General features: G+C 42.0%; 1 protein-coding gene across 1 annotated transcript in view; it reads right to left on the bottom strand.

The window, feature by feature from the left end:
- Window positions 1–4,415, bottom strand: part of TMEM200A (transmembrane protein 200A) — a 59,958-nt gene extending 55,543 nt beyond the window's left edge. Inside the window, exon 1 of the mRNA XM_083830667.1 lies at window positions 4,105–4,415. The gene's annotated coding sequence lies outside the window, so the exon portion shown is untranslated. The remainder of the gene's footprint in view (window positions 1–4,104) is intronic.
- Window positions 4,416–12,517: the final 8,102 nt, after the last annotated feature.

The raw sequence follows: 12,517 nt of genomic DNA, 5'->3' as shown, positions 1-12,517 counted from the left end.
ATGTAGAAAAAGATACAGTTTGTTTCTTCTTAAATTAATTGGAGGAAAATGGTCACATGTCCAACAAAAAGAACAATTGACTACAGTTCCAATGGGATAGAAATAATAATGACATGTTGATATAAATGGACACAAGAAAGGAAGTCTTACAGTCCTCATTACAATTCCTGGAGGCTGTGCACAAAAAGGTACTTCATGGCTTTATTTTCCACAAGTCCGTTCTGGTACTATCTTTCCTGAAATCTCTGCTGGATGATTACACCTCACTGACTAAGATCCTCAGGCGTCCAGTTTTGGTCAGGTGGCTCTGCGCCTCTCTAGCACACTTCTTTAGGTACAATAACCTTTCCCAACATGAAACAGGGAAACACAGAGACAAAGACTTTGAGGAAATAAATCCTTCCTTCTCATGTATTCTGCCCATTCAATAATTTTCAAAAAGACCCCAATGCTTTGTAATATTTCTGTCACCAAAAGATCAAAATAAGAATATTGAGTGATACAAACAGTCTGTCACTGCTGCAGATAAAAAGTTGCAAATAGCTCTTTGTTAGAGGATATCCATCTCATTTATAGCTTGCTGTACAAATAAGTAAATAAATAAATAAATAGAAATTAAAAAAAAAAAACTTGATTTTTAAGGGAAGGCATGAAGTTAAAAAACAAAAAAGATGAAGTTTAAAATTATTGATCCTGTAATAAAGTTCTGGTAGGAGAATGTAATTGCATTTATACTATAAGAGATCAGTATAATCTGAATATTGCAGCACTATGTTCAGCCATCAGTTCCACCTGATCTGCTCCCGACTAGATTCACTTAGTTGGGTAGGGGCTACAGATACACTGCAGGTACTGAATTGTGTCACGTGGAAATGGTTGGTGGTGGAATAGAGTAATGACCTCTTGCTATACGGTCAGACCGCAGTCCCAGCAGGGAAGTTTACAACAATGCTTATTCTCACAAACTCCACAAAACGCAGGCACTCAGGAGCTAGTAAAACTAGCGTGTAGGATAACAGCTGTGCAAAACATCTGTTCAGCAGTTTCATTCACTGACATTGTCAGCATTTCACCTTTCCATGCAATCTACAGTCCACTTAATAAGAACCTAATTACCCCGAGATTGTGTGGGTGATGTATTAGTCAGTAAGGGAGAAAAGCAGAAACTTTTCCTTACTCCATTCTTATTTTAACATGAAAGCACCACGTCAAGTATCATCTGCAAATTCTTTTATTTTCTCTTGGACTTGGAAGGTATAGACACCTCTTTATTTTAAAACGTGTATGAACCTTCTAAGAAGATTTCCAGTTCTTAAGCTATCGATCACAATCTTTGAGGAACGTAAAGGCAGTCATCCAGCCGGCAGCACAGGAAGCAACACAAAGATCCTGCTGGTAAACAGGCACCAAGAAGAACCTCCCTAAATCCTCATAGCAATGTCATAGCTGGGATGTCTTCCCACATCCATCAGGTCGCAGCTTCAGAAATTTCAACTACAACGTTTTTTCAAGTCCTTCTAAAGGCTACTTTGTAGAACTGTAATATAAACATTATCTAATGGGATATTCTACCCGGCCTTCAGCTGTCTTTGTACAAGTGGTAAGGCTCTCTTTTAGACCCTGTTTGCCTGTCTCATGCCAAGCATCTGAAATGCCTTAGAGTGTGGCTAAACTGGGACAAGATGCCCATGTTTTCATGAGTGATTCCTAGTTTAGTTGTCTTTGCACACTGGAAAGTGATTTGCTCTTTTCCCTTTGTTCCAGTACCAGGAGATCAAACACCCATAGACTAAAAGTAATTGATCTGTTTACAAAGCATTATGGCACCAGGTCAAATGGAGACATCATCACTGTCTAGGAAATCAAGCTCTTATTTCCACTACATCTCTACTACTATCACGGACTATCAAGATTGCTAGCATTCTTCTGTAAAAAAAAAAAATAGGAAGCTCTTCATGATGGCAACACTTAGGTTTCATATTTTTTATATCATACCTCTGTCTGGTTTCAATAATTCTGCTGGGAGTTTTCACTGATTTTCAGCATTTTGAATTTTTGACTCCTAAAACATACCGAACAAGCTATGAGAAGCAGTAGTCTCCTCCTGCTGTTCCATACATGTATTCTACTTCTTAACTCATTTGCACTTTTCATTTCCCCTTTTTGTTCACAGAGAGGTATGAGTCGGTCAGGAACATAGAACCCACAGGATGTGGCTGATGTGAGTACTTGTGTATGGCACAGGTATTTTATGTCGTATGCCCAGCAGTCATGGAAATGGAAGGAGAACACACCGAGAAACACAGCTTTCTCCAGGAAGGGTCCAGTAATGCAGCTAAGCCAGCAAACAAGTTTCACTGAAGTTACTGCACCTATTGCTATATGCAATGAACTCACACCACAGATGGAGGTCGGCACTGCTTACCTGCTGGAGGGTCAACATACATTTCAGTGCTTTGTCAGAGCACGGCTTGCTTAGTCTGTACTTCACAGGATTAAATTTGGACAGCCCACCTTTTATAATCTGATTAAAGAGCTTCCATAAAGATGAATTCTGGTCCAATTCCAGCGAGGTTGTATTGGGCAAAAATGTTTCTATACATGGAATAAAATAATTGTAGTGTGCTGAACTCTCACATCATTATTCCTTTTCCAACTTTCATTTGGGTCATTGTTGCAATCCAACAAAGGAGCAACAAATAAAACATGTTTCTATGCCAACAAAATAAGAATTATATATGATTTTATTTTCCAAACTGCTATTTATCTACCACATATCTTTTTCCACAAGGGTGCTTTTTTATTTTTTTTTCCTGTGCTCAGAACAAAAATCTAATTGTACCTCATGTCTCAAATTGCTAAAAATTGTCTTATAATTATCTTCTAACAAGTATTTTGCTACAAGTATGTTTATTGGTATAACGAGAAGCACATTAAAATGTTCCAAACTCAAAAGACCCTTTGACTTCATTATTAAAATAATTCAAGATACATTCAACAGAAATCAAATTTTATGTTTAAAGCGCTTTTTTTTTTCCTACTTTTTACAAAGCAATACAGAAACAACAAAAGGAAAAAATGCACTCTTTCTTTCTATCTGGGCACTTCTCTGGTTTCCATCACATAGATCGGAAGTACCGTCTAGTTAAAGAAAAATAACAGGAGAGTTGCCAGCATACTGATCCAGAAACAGGGTGAGCCAGAACACACAAAACCTTTGGTGCTATAATTTCATGGAGCAATAAAGCCCTCCGTCCTAACAGCATCATAAAGTGGAGGTCCGCTACGTGACTACAGGTTGTGTTTTGCAGCTCGTCTTACACAAAACGATGCTTTAGAGGAATACTTTGGCCAGTTTTCTTTATCATAACCTGCGTAAAACAAGACTGGCGGTGGTTAATGACAATCAGGTACCCCTCCTGCGGTCCCTGCCCCGCCGGACAGGGCACTGACGCTGACCCAGGGACACAGCGGGGAGGGCAGGGAGGCACCGGGGGAGGCTGCTCCGTGCTTCTACCCTCGGGGAGCCCGGGGAGGACCCGCTCAAGCAGCGAGCCGGGTCTGCGTGCGAGGGAGGAGGGCATCCCGCTCGCCGTCCCCATCTGGCTCCCATCCTCCCAGACAATCCGCACACCACCACCATCTTTCCTCAAACAAAGCCAACCGAGCCCCGAACTTGGGTGGCGATGAAGGCAACGGGGAAACTTCCCGGGGCAGGGGGGGGGCGAAACCGGGAGGCAGCTGCGGGGCCGGGGCCGGAGCCGGGCCGAGGGGCGATGGCAGCGCGGAAAGTCCTCGGGAGCCGAGACCAGACAAAAGAGGGTGTAGCAGCTGCACGGAGAGAGGCAGCTCCAACACGCCAACTGGCTCCGCTCGGGAGGCACAAAGTCTATTTCTGGGAGGGGAAAAAATAAAAAGAAAGAAAGAAAAGCCCCCCTCCGTCCCTCTCCCCACCCTGCCAACCGCCCCAAAGCCGAGCGGGGCTGCCCGCGGCTCGTCCCCAGCCCGCTCCCCGAGAGGGTCCGCGGCTGTGGGGCGGGGGAGAAGGGGTGTCAAGCTCCGGGGTGCCCGGCAGCCCCCCCAGCCCGGCGCCCCTCCGCTTACCTGCGGGGAGGAGCGGGGTCTCACGGCGGGGAGCGCCGCGGGGCCGCTCCGGGGAGGCGGCGGCTGGCTCAGGGGGCGACGGGGCTCCCCGAGCTCTCCGAGCCCGGCCCCGGCGCCGCCGCCATCCTCGGCGAGACTCGGGCGGGGGCCGGCAGGCGGCGGGGCCGGGGCGGTCACTGCCGGCCGGGGGAGGACGCCCGGCGCCCGGGGGCTGCGCGCCCCCCCGCCGCCGCCACCGCAGGGCCAGCCGGAGGCGGCCTCCCCCTGCCCGCCCCGCGGCGACGGGCGGGTGCCATAGCAGCGGGGCCGCGGCCACCCCGGGGCGGGGGGGGGGGCGAGGGCGTGGGCGGGCGGCGGCTCCCGGGCTGCAAAGAAGGTGGAAAAAAAGGAAAATAAAAATTAAAAAAAAAAAAAAAAAAAAAACTTTGCCCGCTCCGCCGCGAGGTGCCCGGGCGCCGCCCCCGCCGCAAAGTTTCACTCGGCGAGCTGCCGGCTGCGGGCACGGTTCCCTGGGGGCGGCGCCCCCAGCCCCATCGCCCGCTTCTCCCCGCGGGATGCGGCCGGAGGAGGAGGAGGAGGAAGAAGCGGGCGGGCACCAGGGAGTCTGCGGCGGGACGGGGCAGGGAAGTTTTCCCTGTCCCCGGGGAAAAGCGCGGCCCCCCCGGCGCTCGGTGCGCGGTGCCGGTGCTGTCCCCGGTGCCCTGTGCCCGGTGCCGGTGCCGGTGCTGCCCCTGGTGCCCGGTGCCCTGTGCCCGGTGCCGGTGCTGTCCCCGGTGCCTCCCCGCGCCGCTCTGCCGCCGGCCCCGCCGGGCGGGCGCTTTGTAGGGAGCCCGGTCCCGCCCCGGCAGGCTGCGGAGCCCCGGGGCCGGGAAGGAGGAGCCGGCGGGCGGGGAGCGGCGCCCGGCGGAGCTCCGGGGGCTGTGGGGGCTGTGGGTGCACGGGGGGCTCGGCGATGGGGCAGGACACCCGGCCGACCCCGTGTGAGAGCCAGGCGGGAGCACGGGGTGATTCACCCGGGTGGGTTTTGCCTCAGAGACAATGACACTTTTATGATTCAGCTTTACTTTTCTTCTCTTATTCATTTTCTTTTTTCGCTTATTTTGGGGTTTTGTGGCTGCCCGCCCACCCCTGGTGTCCAGCCAGGGCTGGCACTGTTTAGGTACCTGCTGCTCGCACCTTCCAGTCAAGCCAAGTAAAACCAGATGGGCTTGGGAGAGGGGGAGACTCCTGCCTGCATGGGAGCTCCCCACGTTTGTAAGTCGGGCGTGTCTTCTGGGGAGAAAAAATTGCGCTTCTTTGGAGTTGGTAGCTGCTTTTATTTGATTTTCAAAAATTGACTGGACTTCGAAGTTACCATCACCTTTTCTTACCATTATTTTACCTAGCACTTCTCCTGAAAAGACAGAAAGCTGTTGAGCTTGGCATCGTCATACCTAAATTTACTTCAGGCAGCACTCTCCTGGAGATGGGTAGTGACCTAGGAGCTTCCATCCACCCTTCAACAAGCCCTCAACTCTTACGTGCATGCATTTTATTTATTGTGGTGTACAGTGCAGAGCATTTGTCAGTTCTCAGACTTCACTTTATGACTACACTCCTGCCTGAGGCTGCAGTGGCTTCCACATTGAATATAGCCTCAGTTACCACCTTGCCCTAGCAAGAAGACATTCATGCCACCAGCTCTGGACTAGCAAAGAGAAGAGAAACACAGAAACATGTTTAGAAGTTGGAAACATTGTGTTTCCAGCTTTCAGCATGTATTGATTCAAGGGGGAAAGAACTGCTTTCAAGTGTCAGATTTATACCTTTTCATTGGGGTGCTACCAGATTAGTAATTTGTTTTGTCCATCATATTGAGTGTATCTGATGCCAGCTAGTGAGAAGACAGTCTACAGACATATGTGTGCTCAGGCTGTCTGAGACCCTGCTGTGCATCACTGGGAGTGAAGAAAAGCAAGATGTTTGTGTACACCAAATCCCTTTCATAGTCAATGTCTCTGCATAGAAAAATTCAGAAATTTTCTCTAGAATTTATGCAAAATGTCACTGTGAAAGTGATGTGGGAACTTTACCCTCCTGTGCTGCCAGTAGCTCATGAAATGTGAATGATGTGAACCAGCACCGGTTTCACCACAGCTCATGTACTCATCCTGGAAAGATGGGGGCTTGTAGCACTGCAAGGAAAGTGATCTGGTCACTTCTTGGTAATGATCTCTGTTCGTCTCCCCTCCAACACCAGACAACGTACAGTATCACCGCATCTTTATTCATATTTTCCTGCTGTAAGATACTTCTCAGATACCTCATGTCCTTTTGGAAGTGCTGGCATTTAAATCCTCAGATGAGTTATGCCCTCAACTGGCCTCTCCCCATAAAAAAGAGTTCAGAGATAGTGTGGTTGTGAGGACAGAACGAAGGGGCTGGGAGATTCATTTTAGTAGTGCTGCTAGGTGGGAAGCATCTCTGGATTAGACAAACTTCCCCTTGCATTTGCAGTATGTGCATAAAACCTACTTTTACACTAAACCGCAGGGTTGTTGTTTTATTACATGACCCACAAGTCATATGTATGAAAATAGGACAATCGTGATTTTTAAATGTAGGCAGCATGTTTTGTGTGAGCTTCCTGCTGATGTTAGTACAGCAAGAGCTGCCCATCCTCGTGACAGACATCAGGGAGAAGTGTCATACAGGTGGATGACATACGGCTTTGCTTCTTACCTGGGTTGTTTCGATTCTTTTAAAATTGTATTAGTGTATTCTTAAAGAGAGGTAGTACTTGCTCCTTTTCCTGCTTACAACAGTTTAATACTGATCTGTCAACCATTGATTTAAGGGATTTACTCCTGATCTGCAGTGGAAAAGACGGCAGAGAATAAGATCCTGAGGCTCTTAAATCTCAGTCATCTGCAAATCTCTGGATACTAAGCCACTGTCAAGACCAATATTCCAGGCTTTAAAAGTCAACACTGATATTGCTCATGCCCAGTAAAACAAACATTTTAATGCATTAATTATGAAGGTGGTTGCTTCTGAGACTACAGCAAGAATCAGTAATTAGCGTCAATGAGTGAGATCCTCCCTTTCAATTCATTTAAAGGCATGGAAAACTTTTATTTGAAAATTGGTTTGTTAGCAGCATTATTCTAGTTTCCCTTCCACCCTGTATCTTTCAGTTCATAGTATGAAAAGTCATTCATTTCCTGTAATAAAAAAGTCAGTGGGTGGATTAAATGGCAAGCACGTCTTCCGTAAATTGAAGGCATTTAAAGAGAAGGCAGGCATTTTCAGTTCTTCCCCTTGGACAGGAACTTTTTCAAAGATTCAGACTCACTTCTACTTTGACTTTGGCTAGAACTTTGTTTGAATTTGGGACACTGAACTGTCCCATGCTGTAGGGCTACAAACATGAAAATGTGAGTTTGGAACACGAATGTATCTGAAGGTTGAAGGGATCCACACTAGTGTGAAGAACTGTAGTCAAATCTGGACCGCTACAGGGAGATCAGCCCTCATCACAAGTTTTTGCCAAAACATAGTGTAAATAGTACTGTGAATCAGTCACCTTACATAGCTTGCTTTCCATATTATATTAAGCTAAAATATTAGTCAAAAACTGTTATCCCTTAATTCTGAGGAAATCTTCAGTCTATCATTTGTTCATACTCTTTTTTTTTTTTTTTCAATGTTATCAGCATGAATTTGGTCTGCATAAGATATCAAGGGTTCCTTGGTGATAATGAATGTTAGTCAATAAATAATAACTATGGGACCACAGAATATGTCTAGATCTCTGACTAACAGCTGTTTTCTGCCCCTAAAAATACAAAATTATACAAAATACAGTTCCTTAGTCTGTACGTGAGCAAGTATTTAAGCAATCAAGGGCCTAAATAGTGTCTTAATATTAAATTACAAACCTGTTACATGTAATCAGATGACATGAGCTGGTAACTAAAATTCAGTCATAGAAAATCTGAATCTTTCCAGTATTTTCCAATAGGAAATAGAGTTAACAGTGTAGGTACTTCCATTACATACACACACAAAGTGACCTTGTATCTTTTACAATGTTTTCCCTCGAACTGAGACAGTAAAGTTTTTATTAAAGAAGCATGATGCAACCCAGGCTGTTGTTTTAACTTGTGACTCTGTCACTGCTTCCCACTACCTATCTCTTCAAACAGGAGCCACCTTTCCTCACCCTTCAAGGTCTAGAAGGTCTTTACCTCCTTTTCTAATCCCTTGCTATACTGGTAGGTCAGGTCCTAGCCCCTGAGGCCAGTATACTTTACCAAGCTGCTAAGATGTTTAACAAGCAAATAATTTTTTTCTTAATTATTTTTTTTCTGTGATGCCTTACACTCTAGAGCTATGTGGAGCTCATCATGAGTATCAGTAAAGCTACTTCATTGGTCTCCTTAGAGCAAAAGTGTGAAACTCCTTTCTCTATCACCTGTAATCTGTATCACCTATATCTTCTGTAGTCTTAGAATTGTCTGTTTTGAATTGTCTTTATCCTGCTGGAAGCCCTTTGTGGCAGATACCATCTTTTTGTTTGCATCTGTACAACAATGAATACAATGAGATCCTGTTCAGCAGAATTATGGTGCAAATATTTGGTAATAGCAATGTAAAGCACAGAAAAAAAGGGCCAAGAAAATGTCAGAATTCTATAAAAGGATTTTGGCATGTGTCATTATTTATGCTAACAATAATTAAATAGCACAGAATACAATGTGATTTACTACTTATTGGCTTGAGCTTTATCTTGAGCAGTTTCTGAAGCTAGTGAGGATGCAGATAGAAATATTTGCTTCCAGATGATTTTCAATACTTTAAAAGGCTGATTTAACTTCATGCTTTCATATGATCCAACTTTTTAAAAAAGAATAGACAGAGAAGATTTAACACTCAGCTCTCTAGCTATGACGAAAATGTGTGTATGTTAAAAATAAACCTTTGAAAATCATGTCAGTAGTCTCTGTAAATAGAAAGTAGACTTCTCGCTGTTCAGCATCTAGTGTGTATATGGCATTTCATATATAAAGAATTTGCTGGAATATCTATTGTTTACAGTTGTATGAAAAAGTGTTTAAGTTTAATAGGTTTTATTTGAAATGTTTGTCTGTAAAAAAGTGTTATTATGAATACCTGGACATGCTGGAATGTATAATATTGGTAACTAATAAAAAACACTGAAATCCTTTTCTAGGAAGAGAATGATTATTATGCATACATAAATGAAGAGACTGAAAAATACACCGAATAAAGAAAGGCAAATATGTATGGACTGGAACTCTTGTTTAATGTACAGGATATTGAAAAAAAAAGTCTTCCAAATGTTGTTGTTTTTTATTATTATTATTTTGTTTTTATTTTAATATTTTATTTTATTAATTTTATTTTCAATTTCTTATTCATCAGTGCAATGTAAGTGTTTTGGCCCGTGTCTGAGACACTCTCTTGTGTTAGCATATTTAAATAGCAGTACCATCTTGAAAGGAAAATGGAAAGTAGTGTGTAAGCTTTCATGTCCATTACAGCAGAAGCATAAATAATATGTTAGTGGAATATTATTTTTTTTTAGAAGAAGAAGCAAATACATAGAAAACATAATATTTTCTCTGATTATCAAATTGTTTGCAGCAAACACTTTTTCCCCTCTGCATTTAAGGTTTTCTGGTACTTCATTATGAGTCAAAAACACAGCTCTTCTCTTTGGGCTGTTTCAAAGTAGGCAGGATGTTAGTACTACAGGTAGCATATTTCCTTGTTTGCATAAGGGCTTGTCTCTGCATTTTAAATGCCAGCGTTAGTGCCAGAGAAAAGAGAAGAGTGCTTACAGAACTGCCATCCCTTCATCATATATTTCCAGGAAGATAACAAAAAGCAACATAGTGTGTGATTTAACATTTAAGTTCCATAACAAGCTTTCCATGCATGTGGTGGTGCGAGCAGTAGTCACACTATCTCCATACAAAATTCCACTGTGGACTTATAGGAAATCAAGTTCAAGTGAAGCAAAACTATTTTGGGAAAAGTACAGTTGCTATTCTGAATGAAAATCTAGATAATGGAAACCATATCATTTCTTCACAATTTTGAACTTTGCCATTGACGTGTTTCTTATGTGACAGATAGTAGTTATCTGTGATCATTTTAGTTGTGGTCACAGTAAGTCCAGACTTCATGCCATTTTATGCCATCTTAAATTCTTTTTACTACTGTTGTGAGAAAAAGCCATGGAGCATTAAGAAAAGTTAATAGATGCCTCTCATCTGAATACTTGTATCGCTATTGAAATGCATTATTTAGGGAATTATCAATTTTTCCTTCTATCTCCTACTACACAGAAAGAAAAGCCATGTCTACGTAATACATTCTTATTATGTAAAATATGTAACTAATTACCTAGAAGTGCTACCAATCTGTTTCCTAAATATTATTGTTTCTAGACAAAAAAGAAACTAGAACTGAACAATAGTTTACTTCATTATGAAGTGTGAATGTGTTAAAAACCTTTTGTGACATGACTAGATATGCATGTTTTTCTAAAACATGAATTTTACGAACTGATACCTCAAAGAAAGTGCACCTCTCCAATAGTCATTAGTATTGTAACCACAGTAATCACACGCTGTTACTGCCCATCCTTGATCAAAGAGTTAGATCTTAATGCCTAAATTATAGAAAATACTTTAGAAAAATAATGATTTTCAAATAAAATTATCTTCAGCATAGAAAACTGGCAGAAAATCACCTTTAGAAATTCCTACTATGCTTAAAGATTCTCTGGATAGGTTTTCAGGAAGCCACATAGTAGTGGAGCACTGGAACATATTCTAGAGATAATGTGTTTTCATTAAATCTAGTTTGATGTTTGGAGGTTCTTTCTTTGTGATGTGATTATGTGAGTCCTCTGAATAACTGAGTTCCACAGAGAGTCTAGAGAGAAGTTAGCTTTTATTCAAATGGTTAAAGAAGGTGCACTAAGTCTTAAACATCAGGTAAAAACATACTGTAAATCTCCAGTCATAATTTCCAAGCTTTATGAAGAATACATTGTGAGTTATTGTTCTGTTAGATTTCATGCCTGCTTCTGAAAGGCAAATGATGAATAAGTCCATAACAAAGACTACCAAATGTGATAATTAATGCAGAATGATTGATGACATCAGGAAATTATCATTTATTATGTGAATAGCGATGGAAATAATATTAATGCCTAATCCAGCATTTTAGATCCAACACAACACAAATATATAGGCTATAGGCTATTTTACCTGATATTACAAGGACTTAACCCTGTATAAAAGAAACCCATAGATTTTATCTCAGCAGTCTTCTCACTGTCCAGTTTTAGCCACAGTTCTTTCTCCCTTTCCCTTTCCCTTTCCCTTTCCCTTTCCCTTTCCCTTTCCCTTTCCCTTTCCCTTTCCCTTTCCCTTTCCCTTTCCCTTTCCCTTTCCCTTTCCCTTTCCATTTCTGAACCAGTAACCCAGAAAAAAGAAGATTCTCAGGATAGTTTATATCGAGAGATTGTCTTAAAAGAAACCACACAAGAAACTATTATGAGAGGGGTAGGGGAAACATCTATACAAAGATGTCCCTGAAATCGTTTTTTAAAATTATGGTCTCTGTTTTGCTCAAGTAATTGTACGTACTTGTTAAGGATGATTAAGATATGTAAAATTAATGGCATAAAATTCTTAAGAGACCACTATGGAACAATAAAAGTTGAGCCATTCATTAATGTTTAAAAGTTCAATTATCAATAATTATAAAATAATCATATGTCTACCATAAACCATAGTTTATCATAGTATTGTCTCAAATATGATTTATGAATGGATTATAACCAAGTAGTTATTTATGAATATTAGATTTGCTTAAATGGCAATTAAGATAGAAGCTTGATAAAAAAGAGCCTGTTATCCATTATTTTCGTACATCTCCCGGGGTGTATGTTATCAAAAGCCTAAGTACAGGGGAATTATTTTCAGAGTATTGATATCTTCACTGAACTGGTCATGATGGAAAGAGATTGCATGAAAACGTTAACCTGGTGCTAGAGAAAAAAGAAAAAAGAAAAAAAAAAAGAAAAAAAAACGTTTCAGAAAAAGTTATTTTAAAGGCGTTTTTAAGCAAATTTCCTAACATACTTAAGTTAAAGGAAATAATCTGGAATAAAATGCTGTGCAGAATAGGCTTGACTACCTTACCGTATTGTTAATTGCTTCAGCACATCTGCAGAAAAGCACACAGCAGGATAACTGGAGCCTCTGTTGATGTAGTTTGCCAAAATATCAATTCGTTCTTTGTGTTGAAATGAAACATGAGGAACTTCGTTAGTATCTGTTTGTTTATTTTACCGTCTCTTCTGAAAATATATTTTTTTCTTCACAGCTTG

This window comes from Anser anser (assembly GCF_964211835.1).
Source record: "Anser anser genome assembly, chromosome: 3".
NCBI lineage: Eukaryota > Metazoa > Chordata > Aves > Anseriformes > Anatidae > Anser > Anser anser.
The sequence above is the reverse complement of the archived record's forward strand: the minus strand, read 5'-3'. Positions and strand labels throughout refer to the sequence as shown.